General features: G+C 37.9%; 1 protein-coding gene and 1 non-coding gene across 8 annotated transcripts in view; one reads left to right on the top strand and one right to left on the bottom strand.

Moving 5' to 3' along the window:
* The window catches only part of Pde4d (phosphodiesterase 4D), a 1,514,231-nt gene that overhangs the window by 922,095 nt on the left and 579,949 nt on the right, over nucleotides 1-12,187 (bottom strand). The gene's annotated exons all lie outside the window — the stretch shown is intronic.
* Trnav-aac36 (transfer RNA valine (anticodon AAC) 36) lies at nucleotides 3,323-3,403 on the top strand. The gene has a single exon. It is a non-coding gene; the product is annotated as a tRNA-Val (tRNA).

Below are 12,187 nucleotides of genomic sequence, written 5' to 3'. Positions count from 1 at the left end.
CTTAGACCTCAGATTCCCCAGTGCTAAAAATGAAGCATATTTGTGCTGTGCCAGATTGTCATAACCACATAATACAAACAGGCATGTGTACAGCATTGGGTACATAATGTCAAGTATAATTAATAAATGATTCATTAGATGTTCCTTTTCTATTTTAGGTCATCTATATTCAAAGAGAAATTAGGACCTTTCATAGAAAAGGTACGTGGCTCTATTTGCTTTCCAAAAGGACTAGTAGACTGAAAATATAGCTCAGCTGGTAGACCATGGTGCTAGCATGCATGAAGTCTGACGTGTGACTCCTAGTACCACTGGAAAATATTTTTTTTTAAATGCAAAAGAAATTATACTTACTAAAGTGTGCGCTAGCCATGGGGCGGCTCAGGAACTGCCCAACTATGGAGCTAGTAAGGCATATTAAAAATTAAAAAAATTATACTTAGCCCAAAATAAGTTAAAATTAAAATGGGTAATAGCCTAAATGCCTCTCTAAAAAGAGGCACACAAATGACATCATATACATGAGAAGGTATTCAACATCTCTGACCAGCAGATAACAACACATTAATGACATTATCTCATAGGTATTAGGAGAGCTGCAACAAACATTGAAGATAGGGAGAAAAGAAAAACCCTTCATCCCGTGTAGAGACTCCAAGAATGTAGTATCTTACACGTTGAAATCACTGTAGTATTAATCATAATGACCATGTTACGGAAATGGTCTAAAGATCCACACACAGATAAATAGGTAGAGAAAATGTAGTATTTCTGTATGATGCTATGTTATTCAGTCAAGAAAGAGAAACAAACCTTTCCATTGGTGCTCCAGGGGTGCACTCAGATAAATGGAAAAACCAAATGCTATAACGTCATGCTTACACATGGAAACTAAAGCTATAGAATCAAAGAGCTTAATGGTGGTTCTTGAGGTGAGTAGTAGGGAAGAAGTTCGGTAAGTCTCCCATGCAAGAGCACTAAATTTTTGTTTTAAGATCAGTAAGTTATAGGTATACTATATAATATAGTTAGTGGTACCAAACTATTTGCTTGAGATTGGCTTAGAGTAGTATCAAATGTCTTCATTTCACCAATTTACAAGTGTTCACACATATACATGCATGCATGCACAGGGACATGCACATACATACTCACAATGAAAAAGAATCACGTGGAGATGGAAATGTTGGCTAATTTTACTGTAATAACTATTATATAATGTATATATATATATATTCTAAATCACTCTGAGGTGTACCTTAAGTACATGTATGTGTGTACACATCAATTTTTAAATTATATTACAATAAAGCAAACATACAATGAGCTGTTCTCATTTTTTAAATTATTAAGCTTTTATAGTAGTGAGAAACACTAGAAAACTCAGCCAGATGCTCATGAAACAATCAGCAAGTTCTTATTAATGAAAAGTTCTAAGAATATACAACCCAGATATTTTCAACAAAACATTTCCAGAGATAGGAGAGAAATGGAACTTAATGGTCTCAAAGAGAATTAAAATGCAGATGGTTTGACCTGTCAACCTTGTTTAAAGCAAATGTTATTTCATAAAGCAGAGAAAATTGACACTAAGAAACCAAGAAATGAGATAAGTTTACAAGTATTTTAATAATAATTTAATTAAAAATCTGCCATTAGACACACTCTAATATGAAGGAATATTATGCTGACTTTATTTGAATCCTACTGAGGGACACATGGATGGGGTGAAGGGGCACAGAAGGAGGCAGAATTAGGCTGTTGAACTAGACAATGAGTCTGCAGGGTCTACTGAACTCCCCACACTTTCATACATAAGACGATTTATGGATGTTTCTGCCTTTAAATTTAAGGAGGAGAAATAAGGTGCCATGCCAGGAGGGGGATTTGTAGCAAGTAGAAGTCACTTAACGAAAGTGTTTGTAACACTGCTTTACCAAAGTCTAAATCTAAAACTAGGGCTAAAGTTTTATTAATGTTGACCTATGAGGAATCTTGAAAACTAATTAAAACAAACCTATAAATTGCTAAGCATTCCTTAGAGAGGGAGGTTATGCATATTCAACACACTATCAAAATGATGACATCAGATTCTAGGCCCATATGATACCCTTTCTAAAAAGGAGTTTCTTCATTGTTGATTGTCTTAGGAAGACTGTTACTTCACAGGTCTAATCCCACTGATATGCAATCACTGGCCTGTTCACAGTTAGACACTTCTTTTCTTTTGGATCCTGATCAAAAACTGGATACTCATACGAGTATTTTATCCCTTATAAATAAAACTTAGTAAAAAAAAGTCAATTACCATATCTGCTTCAAATAATCTGAAAAACGCCAATTAATTAATGTTACTATTTTCATGGTTAGAATTCATTTCCTGGAAAGTGCGTTTAGAATACATTCATTCCTGATATTCAAACTCAAAGCTGAGACTTTTCTTTGCTTCAAGGTTGCAAGATAATTTCCCTCCTAATGTTTAGGAAAGTCAAAGAGTTAGAACATCATGATAAAAGGTACATACAATTTTTATAAGCACTTAAAAACTAAAAACTTAGCTGTACTTTTCTGCTACATTTTGGCTTCCAAATAGTATTTTCTATGTTATTCATAAGATGATTTTTTTTCAAATGCCAGTTACTACCCCACACAATGACATCGAAATCAGTTCCCAATGGTTTGATTTGTTGCCATGGTTTTCCTTGAAGGATAGAATAAGAAATCACTCCAAACCTCAAGGCAACAAGAATTTCATGTTATATTACAGATATCAGAGGATAAAATATTTTTTCATTGCAAAGAAATGATTAATTACTTTTTAGTTGGCACATTACAGCTGAAATGTTACAAACTACAGAAGTCAACATGAATAAAAGATATAACTAAACATCAGAAAAAAAATGCATCTTGAGCAATTGGCTATTTAATTTTATGTTCCAGGAACCAATGTCTGTATCCATATCACAAAGACTTGACAGTATGTTTTACTTTTCATTTTATAATCATACACCACACACACACACACACACACACACACACACACACACACACACACACACACACTAGACTTTTGCTCAGGGTTGGAAGTGACTTTAACTTATAATTAATTCAATATTCACCTTATCCCATCTGACTCCACCTATGTAGCTAGCTAATGAATTTTCACTATGGTGCTCTGAAGCAGACTGTAATCCATTCTATATCTGAGTAGCATCAGTCATAAAATCAAAGTATATTTAATGTACATCTATACTGCGATAGGCACTGATTTATGGTCTAAGCACAGCAGAAAACGAAATGGACAAAGGTTTAAAAGTTTATATTTGGGGTTGGGGATTTAGCTCAGTGGTAGAGCGCTTGCCTAACAAGCACAAGGCCCTGGGTTCGGTCCCCAGCTCCAAAAAAAAAAAAAAAAAAAAGTTTATATTCCACCAGCTCCTGAAATACAGTTCACTACCTTCAACTAGTTTTGCCTCAATGGTAGGTACTACATGCCACAGGCAAAACACAGAAACCTCCCAAGTCACCATGAAAATTTTACTCTAATATATAATGTAATTGTGCTATCCTATCCATCTGGCTTTATTTTCTGGGGCCAATCACATAATCACATAATGTCTAAATGCTTTGTTTCATGAATCTCTCTCTCTCTCTCTCTCTCTCTCTCTCTCTCTCTCTCTCTTTCTCTCTCTCTCCTCCCTCTCTCCCTGTGTGTGTATGTGTGTGTGTGTGTGTGTGTGTGTGTGTGTGTGTGTGTGCGTGTGCATGTGCATGATGTAGGTGCACCGTGTGTTGACAGAGTTCATAAGAGGACACCAGATTACCTAGAACTGAAGTTACAAGACGTTGTTGAGGCCCAAGATGCTAGGATCTAAACCTGGGTCTTCTGCAAGAGCAGTGAAGGCTCTAAACTACTGAGTCGCCTCATCTAGCCCTTCCCCCAGTTCATTCATTCAGATACAAAGTACTCAAATCCTGGCAAGTTTGAAGAATATGGAGCAAATGTATAAAGTTGGCTCAAAGGAACAACAACAAAAAAAGTGAACCATGAGGCCCCCATGGTTGGTTTCCATAGAAAAATACAAGTTCTACTAAAGACTCTGTCATGAAATACCTGCCTGCCTTGAAACTTTTGCCAGACATTCAAATTTTGAAAATTCTATAAATGGGTCACCTGAAGCACACCTCAATACCCCAAGCTTGATACTGCATTCATAAGATGATTTTTATTGAGGTAGTAGACTTTCAGAATAATTATAATTTGTGGATGCGTTCTATTTCTTCAATAAATGTCTTGCTCTTTAAAATATTTTAAATCCCATGTTGTTTTAATTTTTAGATTGACTCTTCCATTAGTCACTAGTTGCTTGCAGTTCCTTATCTACAGCATGAAGTCCCTCCCATTGCAAGTTAACATATGCACTGATATTGTCCCTGTCTCAATTCCCAGCACTGCAGCCATTGTTACAAGAGACGATTTCACAGCTCAACTCCTGATATTCTGGCTTTTATACTTTTCCTCCCCCTTTTCTATCATACTTCCTTAGCCAAAGATGTAGAAGTTATCATGTAGAATCAATCAGCGAGGGAGTCACCATAATCCATTGATCTGTAGATTATGGCCAGTTGCATTTTCTGTGATGGTCTTCAACTGCTGTTAAGAGAGGCTCCCTTGATGAAGGGTGATAGCTACGCTTATCTGTAGCTATAAGGATAAGATTAGAACAAAGCAAGAAATTATTCTTGGCTAGCAATGTGTGGTAGTATACTATTTCCTAAGGACCATTAACACCTGGAAGCTGGCTAGGTTTCTAGAATGATATCCCTTCTGTGAAGTGACCCTTACTCTAGTAAGATGGTTGATGACTGTCACCAACATGTGAGTGGCACTTACTGCACCTTCATGCATATCCTGTCATGATGGTAATTAGGTGATTTTGATGGTTCATAGGTGTTACAACTGGATAAGACTATTTGATTGTTTTATTTTCCTTTGAGACTTTGCATAGTATTTCTGGAACCATACAGTCTAGGCTGTAGGAGAAAGGGCTTTGGGTCAGTTCCAGCTCAAATAATAAGTCCTTTGTCTTAAATGTGTGCTGTCTTCAACAATAAGAGTCCACCCTCAACCTTGGGTGGCAACCAAGGGCTATATCAATAATTTGTATTCTTTTATGAGTTACTTGGCTACTTAGATTGCAATCACAGTATTAAGTGTGAAGAACCAAACAATTATAGAGTTCAGTTAATACCCTTTTGGTAGTATTGTTATAATGTATTTAAGTTTTAATAAATTAATTAAATAATTAAATTTGGATATTAGTATTTCCATTTATGAAACCCAAAGATGAGTAGATATTAGGTACTGAGGTATGATGTCACAGTATTTTTTATGTTTATTTCTTTATTTTTAAAGATTTATTTATTTATGCATTTGAGTATATGGTAGCTGTCTTCAGACACACCGAACAAGGCATCAGACCTACTACAGATGGTTGTGAGCCACCTGTGATTACTGGGAATTAAGCTCAGAACCTCTGGAAGAGCAGTCAGTGTTCCTAAGTGCTGAGCCATCTCTCCAACCCTGTTTATGTTTATTTTACAGCCACTTGTACCTCCAATTCCTGTTAAACTAGTTCTCGCCCTGCCCTGTTTACTCTCTGAACATGAGTGAATGAACCTGAACATATATCAATTATATTAGCTGTTCCTCCCATCTTGGTGTCATCCGTGAATTAGAGTCTCCTGTGATTAATGTTTTCTATGTAATCATTGACAAACATGGTAGCACGGGTCAAATCTTTTAGTTCACCATTATGACCCACCTGCGAACGCCCATAGTCAGCCATTCATCATGCTCTCATCTCTTTGCATCTTAAGAAAGTCTTCATTTTATATGTATGTGTATGCGATTTCTTACGTTTATAGCACTACCTGAATGCAGGAGCCTACAGAAACCAGAAGACAGCATTAAGTCCCCTGGAACTAGGTAACTGCGAGGCACAATGTGGATGCTGGGAAGTGAACCTAGGATCTTTGCAAGAGCAATAAGTGCTATAACCACTTGCATGGCCGTATATTCAACATGGGGCATTTTATTAAGAACTTGCTGAAATGTAGACAGAGAATGGAGAAAGCTAATATGCTGTCCCTTCAGGAAAAGAAAGCCAATTCAACCTGACATGCTTCAATATTGGGTATTTGATACGTACCCAGATGATTTTCATAATGTTTTTTTTTCTAAAGGTTCATTTTAAACCTGCATCTAGGAAAATGAACGCAACTTAGAAGAGATAATATAATGACACCATTTCACACAATAGGAGTATGAGAAGCTTTATGTACCATGCAGGCATTTAAAAATAATAGAAAGCTAGAAGAGGAAAGCAATAGTCAATGAACGAAATAAATTCAATTTTTAGATCACAGTGTCTATGGTTTCTTTTCTTCTGGGGTGCTTTTTATGCTAATTTAGGCTGTTAATAATTATTTAATACTATGGTATAATGCACTTTTCCTTCATTTCTTATTTATAATTAAAAGTGTTCATGGGTGAAATATTGCATCTAAGAATAAAGTGCTGATGTATTTGTCTAGTCAATAATTATTTATTGAGCACCCATGTTATGTTAGATAGTGAATAAAGGGAAAGAGAACTAGAATAGTGTTCACATAGGATGTTAATATTGAGGTCAACCAGAAAATAAATGGCAACTGTAAGTGGATATGCCAGTATGCTAAACAGTGTCAAGGATTCAGGATAAAAATAATAGAGGTATGTACAGAGAAAAATGTCAAATATAAACTAAGATCCAGTTAGAAAGATGATAAGCACTGACTGTTTATACTAGAAGAGGCTCTGTACCCAGTGATTGTAAACCCAAGCTGATTAGGAGCCCCGCTGAGCACTGGCAGCTCAATGCCTACACAGGATAGAACTACACAGATCTTCCTTGCGATTGGTTACAATAAACTCATATTTTCTCCCTTAGGATGGAGATACATGCATCATTTTAGGATATTGATTTTTTTTCTAGAGTTAGTTGGTTTAAATCCCATAAGTCAAGCTGATGATTGCGAAAACTTTATGTGTGCATCATTGTTAGACTTAAAACTTCAGAGAAATCGGCGTCCATATTCTGGGACGTCTGTCTGCACTGTGACCTCCACAGAAATATAGAAAGGGGGAAGTCTAGAGAACACAGTGCTTTTAGATAAACGTCTATGAGCAGCCTTTCAAAAGGAACTAATGGAAATAGGATTAGTGTTCTCCTTCCTAAGAGTAGAACACAGGAGAATTCACTTTCTTTGTCTTCCCTAAAACTTGGTTTTACTTAGACTTATCTCCAATGTACTGTTACACTTCTCTTCAAAGACTTAGGCAAGCTATTGGTCATGGACTCCCACAGACACATGAGTCAAGTAATAATTTCCAGTCAGCAAGCAGCTATGGAGTCTCAGTGAACTGAAGCACACACAGGGCTTACCACAGAGCCAGACATGATGGAAAGCATCATGTCCCTCCACATATTTTTACAGTGAAAATAAAGTGATTGAGAACTGATTGATTAAGTATAATACCAGCACAACCACTTCTGTGGTTGACTGGGATATGATTTTTCCCAGGTTACAATGCTTTCCATGTGAGAGATATCAAGCTAATGTGAGAACTAAGTAATCCTCTGGTGTGGCACGTAGTCTTGAGCATGGCATCTACTTACTGTATATGTTTTCACTCCCTTAGTTAAGTTACATATGTTTTCATCAGAAAGCTTACTGTACCTGCTGATACATTTAGTTTTTGTCTTGTTTTGTGTATGTAGCATTCTTTAGTAAGAATATCTAAAATTTCTTTCTATACCATTTGATTTATTTCAGGCTCTGCAGGGAGAGACTTCCTTACCTACCTTGGCTTCACCTATGTTATATGTTCATGCATGTGCTTGGGTATTGCTGTGCCTATGTGGTATCACGAGGGCAACACTTGTTAGTGGAGCAACTGTATTTTATATTTTAACTGCAATGAGCATTTAAATAGACAGTGTGGATAAATTGACAGAATACTAGATCCTTACTCTTAAGGTCAAAGACAGAGGCAGGCTGGGATTGTGTTAGACGTTGAGTGTTAAATTCATGATTTTAAATGTGTTCAGTTATAGAAATGCTATTAATTACTACACTGTCAGCCAGGTGCTATGCTGTAAACTGATAAGGATTTATTAATTATGATTAAATATGAATAAATTATATGAATGGGAAATGCCAACTTACCAAGGAGCCAAGAAACCCCCAAACTCATATTTTTCCATTTCTGAAATTTTATTTGCACAAAAAAACAGATTTGACATGACAAAACGTTGCCATATGGCCGCATCTACATACTGTTCTCATTTGGCATCATGGACTTGTAAAACTATGTAGAAATAGGACAGTCTACTTAAATATTGTGATACAGATTGATTGTTTTCTAAAACATGGTACAACCAACTAATGTGAAAAATTGAGGTTTTTTTTTGTTCTCACTTTGTTTTATTCAGTTTTACTGTCAGCGACGCTTTGTCGATCCTTCCTTATAGCCACTGCTGAGCCATCCGATTATTAATACTATGTACGATAATTTCAAACTAAAGCCTTCTAATAGTGACTCAGTTACATCAGCAGCAGGCAGAAGTACGTGCTGCATGACACAGAGGTCATTATAAGTGGACAGCTGCTGCTGGCTAAATTTCATCATTTCACAGGAGAAATGTTTTCCTGGAGTGGATGGGCAGAAGCACAGAGCTAATGAGGACAAGAGCGAGACTCTGCTATCTGACCAGCCTGTTAACGTCACTGAGGAAGACAGGTCTGCAAACACAGGAGGCTCCATTAGCCTCAGCAGTCATCTCAAAGCAGATGCCATTTTTTTCCATTGGGAATTCAAGATACACAAAAAGAGAATAATTCCTAATGGTCCAGCACCAGTACAAGAAAGTGTAGCAATCCTACAGAGGGTTTGTTCTGTTGTACATGCCAACAAGGGACAGAAAGCACCTTTAGAATATCTGCATGTCATGAGAAGAGTAAAAAGTGCAGGGTTTAGCCTGTGGTGGCAGTTGGCCGACACCTATCTTAAGCTAAGACTATATAAAGACAAATACTTGGCAACAGAGAGCCCATGGTACACTTTGGGGAAGGGGACAGAAAAAAGAACACGGCCCCTAAACATTTTAGCAACCACATTTCCTACTGTGTATGTCTTAATTTTGTACTGAAGACTATATGATATTAAAGCTTTATTAGGCATTGTCTCTTTTGTTAATCTGACAGTGACATAGCCATCCCTTTTTGCGTAGAGGACATTCTGGTTGGTAGCTGAAACTACAGATAATATGAAATGGTATAGAGACACTTCTTTTTCTATGTGAAACAACCCTATGGTAAAATTTGATTTCTTCATTAGATATAATATTCAGTGACAAAAGTATCAAAGTAGAACAAGTACAACAAATTACAATGGTCAAAATTATTTAAAACATACAACACACTTATTTCTGTAATTTTCATTTAATTTTTGCAGACCAGTTCACTCTGGTAACCACAACTTAGAGAAGACAGTTTTTGAATCAGAAGGAGTTGTTAAGATTGTCAGTCAGCCGGTTGTTAAGGTTGAAGCTCATATCAACAGAACTTGCCCTTTAGGGACCTAATGGCAGTTTGTTTGCTATTTGTAGCTAAGACCTGGACTAAAAATCAGGGGGCAGGTACTATCAGATTCTTCACAGGAACATTTTGTGATTCCTGGCCTAGGACATAAAACAGCACCAGAACATAGGGTAGTGAGCCGGTTTCCTAACTCATGCCTCAATCATTAAAAATACTAATTGCAGTATCATAACAGGTGGTTACACCGATCCTCAGCATCTATTTCCTCAAATGTTGAGTCTAAGAAGAAACTGGGTAATAGAAAAATAATTCAATAGACACAAAATCGGGTATTATATTTTACATGCTATAGATCATCATTTAACGGTGCTAAAGTTCATTAACCAAGTCATGACTAGAAAAATGGTGCGCCAACAGTAGAAATTTTGGAAAGGCTTAAACATCTGTGGGCTGATGAACCTGCAACATTGAGAGCTCTCAAAAAAGACATAAAAGGCAGATCCCTGCCCGCAGCAGCTCTTTGCTCCCAAACCCCGTGGGAGAGAGACCTCACCGCCTGGTCAGGTGGGCACTCCTGAGGCTGCAGAGCGGAAGAGACCACCAACACTGCCCACCCCTGCCCACATCCCTGGCCCAAGAGGAAACTGTATACGGCCTCTGGGTTCCCACAGAGGAGGGCCCAGGAGCAGGAGGTCCGCTGCATCGGAGACACCGCCAGAACCTGAAGGGACCGACCAGATAAACAGTTCTCTGCACCCAAATCCCGTGGGAAGGAGAGCTAAACCTTCAGAGAGGCAGACACGCCTGGGAAACCAGAAGAGACTGCACTCTGCACACATTACTGATTCCAGAGGAAAACACCAAATGCCATCTGGAACCCTGGTGAAGGGAAGCTCCCGGAAAGGGCAGCGCAGATCTTCCTGGTGGCTGCCCCCGCGGAGAGCTCATAAGCAACACCCCATGAGCAAACTTGAGCCTCGGGACCACAGGTAAGACCAAATTTTCTGCTGCAAGTGACCTGCCTGGTGAACTCAAGACACAGGCCCACAGGAACAGCTGAAGACCTGTAGAGAGGAAAAACTACACGCCCGAAAGCAGAACACTCTGTCCCCATAACAGGCTGAAAGAAAACAGGAAAACAGGTCTACAGCACTCCTGACACACAGGCTTATAGGACAGTGTAGCCACTGTCAGAAATAGCAGAACAAAGTAACACTAGAGATAATCTGATGGCGAGAGGCAAGCATAGGAACCCAAGCAACAGAAACCAAGATTACATGGCATCATCGGAGCCCAATTCACCCACCAAAGCAATCACGAAATATCCAAACACACCAGAAAAGCAAGATCTAGTTTCAAAATATATTTGATCATGATGCTGGAGGACTTCAAGAAAGACGTGAAGAACTCCCTTAGAGAACAAGTAGAAGCCTACAGAGAGGAATTGCAAAAATCCCTAAAAGAATTCCAGGAAAACATAAATAAACAAGTAGAAGCTCATAGAGAGGAGTCACAAAATCCCTGAAAGAATTCCAGGAAAACACAATCAAACACTTGAAGGAATTAAAAATGGAAATAGAAGCAATCAAGAAAGAACACATGGAAACAACCCTGGATATAGAAAACCAAAAGAAGAGACAAGGAGCTGTAGATACGAACTTCACCAACAGAATACAAGAGATGGAAGAAAGAATCTCAGGAGCAGAAGATTCCATAGAAATCATTGACTCAACTGTCAAAGATAATGTAAAGTGGAAAAAGCTAGGGTCCAAAACATACAGGAAATCCAGGACTCAGTGAGAAGATCAAACCTAAGGATAATAGGTATAGAAGAGAGTGAAGACTCCCAGCTCAAAGGACTGTAAATATCTTCAACAAAATCATAGAAGAAAAGTTCCCTAACCTAAAGAAAGAGATACCCATAAGCATACAAGAAGCCTACAGAACTCCAAATAGATTGGACCAGAAAAGAAACTCCTCCCGTCACATAATAGTCAAAACACCAAACACACAAAATAAAGAAAGAATAATAAAAGCAGTAAGGGAAAAAGGTCAAGTAACATATAAAGGCAGACCTATCAGAATCACACCAGACTTTTCGCCAGAAACTATGAAAGCCAGAAGATCCTGGACAGATGTCATACAGACCCTAAGAGAACACAAATGCCAGCCCAGGTTACTGTATCCTGAAAAACTCTCAATTAACATAGATGGAGAAACCAAGATATTCCATGACAAAACCAAATTTACACAATATCTTTCTACAAATCCAGCTATACAAAGGATAATAAATGGTAAAGCCCAACATAAGGAGGCAAGCTATACCCTAGAAGAAGCAAGAAACTAATCGTCTTGGCAACAAAACAAAGAGAAGAAAGGCACACAAACATAACCTCATATCCAAATATGAATATAACAGGAAGCAATAATCACTATTCCTTAATATCCCTCAACATCAATGGCCTCAACGCCCCAATAAAAAGACATAGATTAACAAACTGGATAAGCAACGAGGACCCTGCATTCTGCTGCCTACAGGAAA

This window comes from Rattus norvegicus, chromosome 2, assembly GCF_036323735.1.
Source record: "Rattus norvegicus strain BN/NHsdMcwi chromosome 2, GRCr8, whole genome shotgun sequence".
Taxonomy (NCBI): domain Eukaryota; kingdom Metazoa; phylum Chordata; class Mammalia; order Rodentia; family Muridae; genus Rattus; species Rattus norvegicus.
Note: the sequence above shows the minus strand (reverse complement) of the source record. Positions and strands in the feature narration are given on the sequence as shown.